The following is a 12,488-nucleotide window of genomic DNA, read 5'->3' as shown; positions in this document are numbered from 1 at the left end:
TGGACCAAATGGAACATATCTTGTTATAATTAATGTATCTTTGACTGATATTGAGAATGAAAAATTGTTGAGAGTTTTGAGAGAATATAGGAGAGTTTTGGATTACGCAATTGATGATATAAAGGGAGTTAGTCCAACAATCTGTATGCATAGGATTTTCCTAGAGCCAAATAGTAGACCTTCTATTGAACACCAAAGAATATTGAATCCTACAATGAAGGATGTTGTGAAAAAGGAAATCCTGAAATTACTAGCTGCTGGAATTATTTACCCCATTTCTGACAGTGAGTGGGTTAGTCCTGTGCATGTTGTACCAAAAAAAGGTGGGGTGACAGTTGTTAAAAATGAGAATAATGAATTGATACCCACTAGAACTGTTACAGGTTGGAGAATGTGCATAGACTATAGGAAGTTGAACAATGCTACAAGAAAAGACCATTTTTCCCTTCCTTTTATGGATCAAATGTTAGAGAGATTAGCCAAGCATTCTTACTTTTGTTACTTAGATGGATATTCTGGTTTCTTTCAAATTCCAATCCATCCTGATGACCAAGAAAAAACTACCTTTACCTGTCCCTATGGCACCTTTGCATATCGAAGGATGCCATTCGGATTGTGTAATGCGCCTGCCACCTTTCAAAGGTGCATGATGGCCATTTTTTTTTATTTTATTGAAGAAATTATGGAGGTCTTCATGGATGACTTTTCAGTATATGGCACTAATTTTGATTCATGCTTGACTAATTTGTCTAAAATCTTGCAGAGGTGTGCTGATAATGATCTGGTGTTGAATTGGGAGAAATGCCACTTTGTGGTCCAAGAGGGGGTCGTTTTAGGGCATTTGATCTCAAATAGGAGAATAGAAGTAGATAGAGCCAAAATAGAAATTATTGAAAAAATGCCCCCTCCAACTACTGTCAAAGGAGTGTGGAGTTTTCTTGGACATGCCGGGTTTTACCGGTGATTTATTCAGGATTTTTCTAAACTAGCTAAACCCTTAACAAATATTTTGAATCATGATGTTAAATTTGATTTTAATCAAGATTGTATGGTTGTTTTTTGCAGGTTAAAGGCAGCATTAACAACAGCTCCTATCATGCAACCCCCGGATTGGATTTTTGCTATTCAAAATCATGTGTGATGCAAACGAGTTTGCTGTTGGAGCTATCCTTGGCCAGCGAAAAGATAGAAAACCTTATGCCATTTACTATGCAAGCCGAACCCTTGATGAAGCTTAAGTTAATTATGGTACAACTGAAAAGGAGTTCCTTGCGATAGTATTTGCACTCAATAAGGTTCATTCTTATTTGGTCAACTCAAAGGTAATAGTTTTCACTGATCATGCAATAATACGGTATTTAATGAGCAAGAAAGAAGCTAAATCTAGGTTGATTAGATGGATTTTGTTACTTCAAGAATTTGATTTAGAAATAAGAGATAAAAAAAAGTGTTGAGAATGTGGTTGCTGATCACCTTTCTAGGATAAAAACTGAAAATAAAGATGATGATATTGTGCCAATTGATGAGTTTTTTATGAATGAGCAGTTGTATGTGTTGAAATCTGCACTTTCATGGTTTGCTGATATTGTGAATTACTTGTCTTGTGGTGTCTTGCCACCTGATTTATCTTGGCAGCAAAAGAAAAGATTCTTGCATGATGTTAAATTTTATTCTTGGGAAGAGCCTCTTTTGTTTAGGAGATGTAATGATGGAATAATTAGGAGATGTATACCAGAGGAAGAAATAAATGATGTTATTTACCATTGTCATTCCTCTGAATATGGTGGTCATTGTAGTGTCTCAAAAACTGTTGAAAAAGTCTTGACATTAGGTTTCTATTGGCCTAATATGTTTAAACATGTGAGAAACTTTGTAAGCAAGTGTGATAGGTGTCAAAGGGTAGGCAATATTTCCAAGAGAGATGAGATGCCCCAACAGTCCATATTAGAAGTTGAATTGTTTGATGTGTGGGGAATTGATTTCATGGGGCCATTTCCATCCTCTTATGGGAATAAATATATCTTGGTAGGGGTGGACTATGTATCTAAATGGGTAGAAGCTATTGCTACACCTACCAATGATGCAAAAGTTGTGGTGAAATTTCTGAAAAAATTTGTTTTGACCAGATTTGGTGCCCCACGTGCCATAATCAGTGATGGTGGTAGCCATTTTTGCAACCACCAATTTGAAAAATTGATGAGAAAGTATGGGTAAAGCATAGGATTGCCACACCATATCACCCTCAAACAAATGGCCAAGTAGAAATCACAAATACAGAACTTAAGCAAATCTTGGAGAAAACTGTCAGCAAGTCTAGAAAAGATTGGTCTCTTAAATTAGATGACACTCTTTGGGCTTATAGAACAGCATTTAAAACCCCCATAGGAACTACACATTATAGGTTAGTTTTTGAAAAATCATGCCATTTGCCCGTAGAGTTAAAACATAAAGCTTATTGGGCCATAAGAGCAATCAATTTCGATTTATAAGCTGCTGGACACAAAAGACTTTTGCAACTTGATGAGTTAGAAGAATTGAGACTTGATGCTTATGAAAATGCTAGGATCTATAAAGAAAGAACTAAAAAATGGCATGATAAGCACATCAAGAAAAAGGACTTTAAAGAAGGAGATTTGCTACTCTTATTCAATTCAAGGTTGAAATTTTTCCCAGGAAAATTAAAGTCAAGGTGGTCAGGTCCATTTAAAGTTATAAAAGTTTTCCCTCATGGTGCTGTGGAAATTTTTGGTGAAAAATCTAGTAATTTCAAGGTAAATGGGCAAAGGTTGAGGCATTATTCAGTGGGTGAGCCAATTGAGAAGATAGCAACCTACTATCTCTCTCATTCTCCATAAAATTTTGATTGAGTAAGGTCAAGCTAAAGACCTAAACTTAGCATTTTTGGGCATAACCCACAATTTTTCATTGATTCTTTATTTCTTTCATATATTTGTTTTAAATTTTTCTATACTCTTTATTCGGAGTTTGACATTATTCTAATTTTCTTGTGCAGATGAGATACAATTTATTGTAAGCAAATGAGCATTAAAAAAAAATTTGTTTTAGTTCTAGTTTTAAATTTCAGCTTTAAATTTTAGTTTTAAATTTATTCACTTATACTTTTCAATTCTCTATTGTTGATTATTTGCTGGTGGATTTTGCAGGACTCATTGCCCTTTGTGTTAATTTTAAGAGGAAGTTTCTCCAAACTTTGACATCTTGGTTTAAAAAGAAAATTATTTGAATGTGGATATGTGAATTGGTGCTTTGAAATTTTTTTTTTTTGAGTATTTGATGAACATAACAAGTTGAGCAATTAGAATTCATGTTATGAAGGTCTAATCACTTGAAATCTAATTTGTTTCAATTTTTCAAGTACTGTGTAATTTTGTCAAATTTGGGCAGCAGATTTCACAACCTGCGACACAATCGATTTTGTTTGTGTCGTAGCTTGTGTTCATTGGGCGCAATTTGGGCAGAATATTTCACAACCTGCGGTACAATCGATTTTGGTTGTGTCGTAGCTTGTGTTCACTGGGCGCAATTTGGGCAGAATATTTCACAACCTGCGGCACAATCGGTTTTGGTTGTGTCGTAGCTTATGTTTACTGGGCACAATTTGGGTAGAAGATTTCACAACTTCTGGCACAACCTCCATCTTTGTGTTCTAACTTGTGTCATTTATTTGGTTTTGCAGGTTGACAACCCACTTCACCAGAATGGGCCCGCAACCAACCAAAGCCCAAAAAGCCCACTAACCCATTTTGATATATATATAAAAAAAAAAACTAACTAAACCAAACCCATGGCCCGTAGACTAAACCCATACCCAACAGCCTTTACCTAATTACCAAGGCCCAAAGCCCATCACTTTTACTCCCTAACCCAAAGCCCATACCCATATCCAAAAGCCATCACTTTTACTCCCTAACCCGAACCCATACCCGATAACCCCACTACCTCCTTCTTTCTCTCGACATAACCTCCGACACAACCCCACTCCTTCCTCTTTGCCGCAACCTCCGCCACCCACGATCCAAACCAACATTTTTCTTCTTTCTTCTTCTACTTCTTCGTATTCTTCTTCTTTTTTGGTCTCTCTCTTCCATTTTCACCACGACCGATTCCCCTCTTTCCTTCGAAAACTCCCCTCCCCATCCCTCACACCCTACGTTGCAATCTGAACCCACCAAACCCATGGATACTGACTCGCCGGCAACCCATTCTGGTGATGCCCCCATTGCTACATACAAGAAGAAGAAAGCAAAGAGTATTATGCCACACAAAACCATAAGCGGCACAAAGAGAAATAAATCCGAACAGCCCACACAGCCTCAACCAGTCCAGCCGCCCACTTCTGCCATACTTGGTGCTCGCCTTGGAATCCCGAGATCAGTGGTAAAGCGCTTAGGGAAATCTTCAGGTAACTCTGCTATTCCTTCATCTGTGCCTACTGCCAGACAATGGGTATTGCCTACTGCCGAAATGAAGAGAAATAAGACAAGAATTGAAAATAGAGAAATTGTTCAGACTCGGTATTTGGATGTGTTTACACTTAAATCTTTGAATATATATGATGAAATGCAGAATTTGTTGGATGCTTTGGGTTGGGTGAGATTTGTTCATAAACAGGAATTGGTTTACCCCACTCTAGTGCAGGAATTCATGGCCTCCTTGTCCACTAGTAAGCATAAATATGAATTGGATAATAACTTGACAATCAACTTTAGATGCCTTGGTCAAGATAGGGTACTGTCTATGGATGATTTTCATCATATATTCGGGTTCCCCACTGATGGTTTGATTAAAATGCCTACAAGTAGAAGGGATTGTAATGGGCATGAATTTTGGTAGTAAATAGCACCCTTAGCAAGTGTTTTCAAACTTGGGCACAGTAAGGCCTCTAAAATTGAGAGTCACTCCTTGCGATTGCTTCAAAGATTAATTGTAAATACAATTTTAGGAAGAGGAACAAGTGTTAGGAAGAGGCCTTATTTAGGTTGAACATTGATGCATGCATTTTATATCATCATTTAGGTATAATTTTTGCACATAATTTACCCTTGTTCATAGCTGTTACTATAGATATTAGCATATATTTAGTCAATTTTACAATTTTATACTTCTTAGTTTAATTTTTGGAATTTATTTGTTTTGTAGGTTAAATTTGGAGAAATTTGGTGTATTTTGATCAGAACAGCCATTTGAAAGAAATTAGAGTTGAATTACAAAAATTTTGAAGTTGAGTTAAAGAGGCCGAAAGTGACACAACGCGCAACACAACCGATTCAGCTTATGTCACAGGTTGTGTCGATTGTCAGATATGCAGTTTTTCTCAGGCAGCAGGTTTCACAACCTGTGACACAACCCGCAATACAACTGATTCAGCTTGTGTCGTTTTACTGAAAATGGCTGACGTGGCATTTTCGTTCCTCTGATTTAATACATCATGTTCTCTAGAATTTTCTACCTTTTTACCCATTCTAGGGCAGGTCTCTGAACCATATAAAAGCTCCTTTATCTATTTCTTTCCATAAGGAGAAAGAGGAAGAGATTTTCGGCAAGAAAGAAGGAAAGGAAGAGGAGCTCGTCTGGTTTTGCAACAGCATCAGAGGACATTTTTGCAACTCTCCAGCAGCTGATACTTCATCATTCTACTGAGTTTTTCTATTCCTTAGCTTAGATTTTCATAATTTCTTCATTTCTATACTTGGGTTTGTCTTGAAACCATGATTTGTGAGTAGATATTTGAGATTCTAGAGATGGGTTTATAAATATTGCTTTGTATTGTGGTTTTTGAACTAATTTAGTCATTTAAATGAGATTTGCTGCATTTTGATTTATTGCTTGTGAGCTTGTTGCCTTGCTTGATGAATGGGCCCTCATTAAGTTAAGTTTTAATCCTTAACAGATGGACTGAAAAGTGAATGTTTGGGATAGATAATCTTGTAATAAACTTAGTTTTCTTGGTGTTAGAGATAAGCTAAGAGGATTAAGGGGACTTTCCAAAATCAATTAGAGCTTTAATTGGGTTTTTGTTAGGTTTGAAATATTGTGAAGATAGGGTTTGATTTGATGAATACCAACTTTGAAATGCTTGAAAAAGGTTTCAAAGAACTAAGAATTGATTTCCCTCAAAATTGCAATTCTCTTATGTTTGGCTGAATTAGGGATAAACCACATGCAAACAATAATGAAAACCCTATCTCTAGAATCACTTTAATTTTTATTGAATTTAAATTTAATTCCTCTAAATTTCATAAATAGCAATTTCAATTTAAAGTTTGGTAATCTAGTTTAATTAATTTAGTTAATTGTTTGATTTAGCTTAAATTCCTCAAATACCAATCTTAAATTTTAAATTTCATTTTATATCTTTAAATTTTACCATTCTAATTAGCTTATCCTTTTATTTCCATTTAAGCACAATTCTCTGTGGGAACGATATTATTTTTTTAAAACTATACTACTGTGACCTGTGCACTTGCAGAAGCACATCAAACATGGTAAGCACTGCATTCCGGGTAAGGTGCGCTTCCAGAGAGATTTCTGGATTACGTTACAAATGTTGACTAGAATTCTCAACTTAACCATATCCACTTCGAATCTGCAAATGCCAACAATAATTGTAGTACCAAAACGATGAGAACATAGATATGACAGACTTTGAAATGGCTTCAAAGCGGTGACAAGATTCATCCATGGATATTGTGAAACAATTAAATGACCAAATGCTGCTGCATAGGGCCAAAACAATGAATTTCAGTGTGATTGGGAAATGGATTGCTTCACTTCAAATTGGCAAATGCCGACAATAATTGTAGTACCACAAAGATATAACAGACTCTGAAATGGCCTTAAAGCGGTGATGAGATTCATCCATGGATATTGTGAAACAAAGTGACCAAATGCTGCTGCATAGGGCCAAAACAATGAATTTCAGTGTAATGGAGAAATGGATTGCTTAAGCGACGTAGAAGCACATGGACATGGTGCCATTATGTGGTTGATACAAAGAACAGTTTGGAATTCTAACAAGGTAGTGCCCTTCCATGCTTCAAGACAATATTTGATGAAAAAATTGATGGACAATGAGCAGCATGGGAATTTGCATAAAAATCAGTCTGCTGGCTAAAGTACAAGATGAGAACTACTCTTATAAAAAACAAGGGAACTAGCAAAGATAGTGATTACTAATACTGCCCGACGGGGTCAACCATTTGTGTTTTTTACTGTTTTAGTCGGGATTTCCAGTATTGGTGTCTGGTTTCAAGGGCAAAATTCATTTACCTTGCAATTTGTGAGTACAATATTACCTTGATGCTTTTTTGCATCTCTCAAACTACATTTTCTCGCACTACACTGCGATTAAAGTAATTTCCAGACAGAAATGAAACAGTAATCAGAATCACATAAAAAGTTTACCAAATTGTTTTTCCCAATTTGTAATTTTGTGTCTAAATCAAGAACATTCCACATCCTTGCCTGAACTATTCAATCCATCCTGATCTGTTTTCCTTATAGAGATAATTGACGAGCACCATTTATACACTGACATGAGGAGCTAAGAGGTAGAAGTTTTTGTCCTGTCTTCAAAGCCAACTTAGACTCAAAGAACTTCATGGCCTGGAGAGAAGTATTTGTTGCATTCTCAAACAAGACAAAATCACATGAGGGCATCCAAAATCCAACCGTACAATTTGGTGGCCTACTGTGGGATCCACATTTGTGAGAGACTAAAGGCATGCTCCAGTTTCACGTGGCTGTCCTATGATTTTAGAGCTGAAGCTGGACACTAATCCTGTCCTGATCACCCATCAATATTAATTCAGACTCTTGTAGCTTGATTCTTAGAAATCCCCCCCAGTCATTTTTTATTTCTAAGAAAAACCTTGAGGAAACTAGAAGCTGAAATGGTTATCTCTGTTCCAACTCCTGTGCCTTCTTATCTTAATTCTTCTCCTTTTACTGCTCCTCTTGAAGAACAAGGCAGAACAAAACAAGCAGCTTCCACCGGGCCCTCCTAAGCTACCAATTATAGGAAACTTGCATCAAGTTGGCACTTTGCCTCACCAATCTTTGAGGCAACTGTCACGACCTAACCTACGGGTCGGACTGGCACTAGGATCTGGGCTAGCCTAAAGCCCCCGAGGTCCGTATTAAGCTTAACTTTTCTTCAACCCAATCCTAAGGCTCATTTAAGCCCAATTTTAAGAATTCAACCGCACAGAGTTCGATCATAAAATGGACCATAAACGAGGAGTTTTTTATTCGCCCGACCTGTAAACAGAATATATAATAATTTGGGGAGCTCAGCTCACCCTCCATATAATCATAATGCCATAAACTCAATTGGGAGCTCAACTCCCTCATTCAGTCCCATCAAACATACATCTAACAATTTTACAGATCCAATATAGCAATTATAATACAGACGCAAATCAAATAAATACTTCTAACACATGTGAAATTCTAAGAGTTAGTAAAATTATACAAACATCATAAATATTAATGGATGACCTGCGAGAGAGAGAGGCAGGTTATAACTCAACAAGAAATCTCCTATATCTTGGAAAAATAAGGTGAACAAGAGTGAGTTTTTAACTCAAAGAGCAAAATACCAATTTTAACTACAATTTCTATAACTACCTAAAACTAATGCATCCTAAAGAGTGGAATGCAACGCTATCAAAATTTTCATACACATCACATCATAATAGCAAAAAGGCAATTTGGAGCACTCACACACCCAATAATATTCAAACAGTACATATATGGGAGCTAATCCCCTATACAACTCTCTTAATCCAACCTCTGTCAGCGAGTGTCTCTCAAGCCGGATTTTCGCTTAATAAACCAAATGTGAGGGTCAGCGAGTGTCTCTCAAGCTGTGCCTACCCCGAATTATCCATAAAGGATCGGGTCCCAGTGAGTGTCTCTCAAGCTGCGTCTACCCGTCCTATCCATATCCAATACCACACATCACACGCACGCCAACACGCGCACACTACTCCAAATTACCATAAACAACAACCATGGCACTTCATCAATTAAGAATGCATTATAAAACGTGCATAGTATTTAACTACATAGATACATATTTATAAGTGATGCATGGGCATACTTGAATATATAATAATATTGAAATTATAATTAAAATTAATATTTTACTCACAGACTTAAACCGAAGTCACTGTGGTGGCTGGGTGGAGGAGGAAGGCTGTCACGGCTCACCTGACAAATTTCATTGTAATTATTTAATATATTTGACTCAATACAACTTTGAAAAAGACCAAAGACACCCTAAGTCGTGCCGAAAATCCAACAAAGTCTCCTCTATATCTAGGACCTACCCAACCTGCAAAAGGGTTCAAAATACACTTCTATATCTACAAGTCACACATCCACAACTCAATCACATCACATGTCCCCTCCTCGGCCCACCCAAACAGTCAACAACCACAATTTGAAAAATTACAATTTAGTCCCTACAATTACCCATTTTGCAAAAACTATCCAAATGAGCTCTAAAAATTCTAAAACGTTGCCCCACAGTTCTTAGCAATATTATTAAGCTAATGCAAAAGGAATTATATTTTTTTAGCTTACCATGAATATTTTATAGATTTTTAATCAAAATCAGGTACAAGATAATTAAGAAAAATGAGAGTTCGGGTTTACTTATGCCAATTCCAATATTGGAGACGTGTCCGGGGAGTCTGAAAATGGTAGGGTAGCCTATAATCTCAACCCGATTCTGAAGCTTACCCGGTCCGAAATTGCAGACCCGAGCAATCGTCGAATTTCCACGAATTGAATGTACCTACGCGAAGCCCACAGCATGAGGGTTAGTATATAATTTTTACGGAATTTTCTAAACTCATTTAATGTTCGAAAAAATACTGCGAAGTTTCGTGAGACCCACCAGAAAATGGTGTCAGAAAAATTTGAAATGGGTAGTACTGTGAAACTCTTGACGAGTAGAGCATTCCGATACTCTCGGATTTTTGGTGGGGTTTACGGTTTTCGAGAAATCTAGCCCAAAAGTCAAAATAGGCTAAAACTTCCCGATCAAAAATTGGATAAACCGATCGATGGATTTTTGTGTTCTTAGTATCTATGGAAACCTCTCGAGGTGTAGATGTGTTTTGGGACAAGACCTGGTCCGATTGGTGGTCGGATTGGCCGGAATCGGCCTGGAAAGTCGAAGCGGCACGCTACATGCTTGAGGGGAGAAAGGGAGAGTTTTCCGGTGATCTGGAGGACAGTTTGTGGCGGGGAAGGGTGGAGGTGGTGTCTTGACGTGTGGGGGAGGGCTAGGTGGTGGCGGCCAGGGGTGAGGAGGAGAGAGGAAAGAGAAAATGGGGAGAGAAGAAGAGAGGGTCGACGCGACGCGGGAGGAAGAAGAAAAAGATAGGGCCAGTCCGATTCAATCGGTCCGTCTAGGATTGGTTCGATTTAGCCAGTCCAATTCAGGATACACGAGATTGAATTTTTACTCTTTCTTGGGACCAAAAACGAGGCTCAAAAATTTTGAAAAAATTTCAGAAAACTCAGAAAAATTCGTAGAGTCTAAATATATTTTTAATTTTGCCACGTGGTCTTTAAATAAATTTTTAAAAATAATAAAAGTTTTATATTTTTGAAAAATCGAACCCGATTTCAAAAATTCGAAAAATTTCAAATAATTTTCTCAAAATTTAAATAAAATAAAATATTAATAGTTATCCATAAAATAATAAATTTAAAAATTAGGGGTGTTACAGCAACTCTCCAAGAAATATGGCCCAGTTATGCTTCTCTATTTAGGCCGTGTGCCAACTGTTGTAGTTTCCTCTGCTGAGGCAGCAAGAGAGGTCTTAAAGACTCGTGATCTTAACTGTTGCAGTAGACCTCACACAACTGGCTTTCGGAGGCTTACTCGCAACTATCTGGACATAGGTTTTTCACCGTATGGTGATAACTGGAGACAGATGCGGAAAATATTTCTTCTTGAGTTTTTCAGCTTGAAGAGAGTTCAGTCATTTAGGTTCATTAGAGAAGAAGTCACTTCACTTACGAAGTCCCTCTCCCAATCATCATCATCAACAACTCCTGTCAACCTTAGCAACAAGTTATATTCTCTTACTGCAAGTATTGTATTTAGGGTAGCTTTTGGGGGGAGATTTCAAGGGAGTGATTTTGATAATGATAGATTGCAACAACTGATTCATGAAACTGAGGCTATTGCAGGAGGCTTCTCTGCAGAAGAATATTTTCCATTTGTTGGTTAGATTATCGATAGGATTACAGGTCATCAAGCAAAAATTGATCAAGTTTTCCTCAAGTTAGATGCTCTCTTCCAGCGACTGATGATCATCTTAAACCAGGAAGGACGACGGAGCAAGAAGACATTGTTGACGTGCTGTTGAGAAAAGAAAGGAATGAAACAGAATCAGGTGAGGCATGGTTCACAAAAGACAACATCAAGGCAGTTTTGCTGATAAGTGTCCAACCTTTTTATGCAGTTTGATAATGCACCAACTTGAAGCAGGATCTCATCCTGGGCTTATTTACATATCATTTTTATGACAATAACCAAACTAAGATACCTTTATGCTGTTCTGTGATGCTTCTGTATCAGAACGTATTTTTGGATGGAATAGACACAGCTGCCACCACAGTCGTCAGGGCAATGGCAGAGTTAGCTAGGAATACAAGAATAATGAAGAAAGCACAAGATGAAGTTAGAAATTCTGTGGAAAAGAAAGGAAAAGTAACTGAAGACGACATTGATCAGCTTCAATACCTCAAGCTGGTAATAAAAGAGACTCTGAGATTGCACCTTTCAGCTCCACTACTTCTTCCAAGGGAAACCATGTCTCACTTTAAAATTAATGGCCACAGCATATATCCCAAAACGTTAATCCATATTAATGTTTGGGCAATTGCAAGAGATTCTAACTACCGGAAGGATCCTGAAGAGTTCTTCCCTGAACGATTTGTCAACAACTCCATCGATTTTAAAGGGCAGAATTTTGAATATTTGTCATTTGGGTCTGGTCGAAGAAGTTGCCCTGGGACACATATGGGAATGATAATGGTGGAGCTTGCACTTGCAAATCTCTTGTAATGTTTCGATTGGAAATTGCCCAGCGAAGAAGAATTGAACATGGAAGAGGATGCCGGACTCACTGTCTCAAAGAAGATAGCTCTCCTACTAGTGCCAGTCAAGTACCTTCACTGCACCGGGCACCAGAAGATGACCTGAGCTGAAGAGCTGTTTCATATATAATTTGTCTGCTTTAAGTATGCAATGTACAATTATCGAAGTATGCATATGTGCAATAATAAATTTGTGGAGTTAATTTTATCTGCAGTAAGATAAGAACAGTAACTCTTGCTTGCATTAGGAATCCACCAGAACCTATAAAAAGAAAAAAATCTCCGGAATTTCTGAAGAGCCATACCAACCCATTGTCGCTTGTCAGAGGATAAGCAAGAAAATT

General features: G+C 37.4%; 1 pseudogene; it reads left to right on the top strand.

Annotated features, from left to right (window-relative positions):
• Positions 1-4,197: 4,197 nt before the first annotated feature.
• Positions 4,198-12,250, top strand: LOC110650906 (cytochrome P450 71B37-like; annotated as a pseudogene).
• Positions 12,251-12,488: the final 238 nt, after the last annotated feature.

The sequence above is a fragment of the Hevea brasiliensis genome, chromosome 10, assembly GCF_030052815.1.
Source record: "Hevea brasiliensis isolate MT/VB/25A 57/8 chromosome 10, ASM3005281v1, whole genome shotgun sequence".
In the NCBI taxonomy this organism is placed as follows: Eukaryota; Viridiplantae; Streptophyta; class Magnoliopsida; order Malpighiales; family Euphorbiaceae; genus Hevea; species Hevea brasiliensis.
The sequence above is the reverse complement of the archived record's forward strand: the minus strand, read 5'-3'. Positions and strand labels throughout refer to the sequence as shown.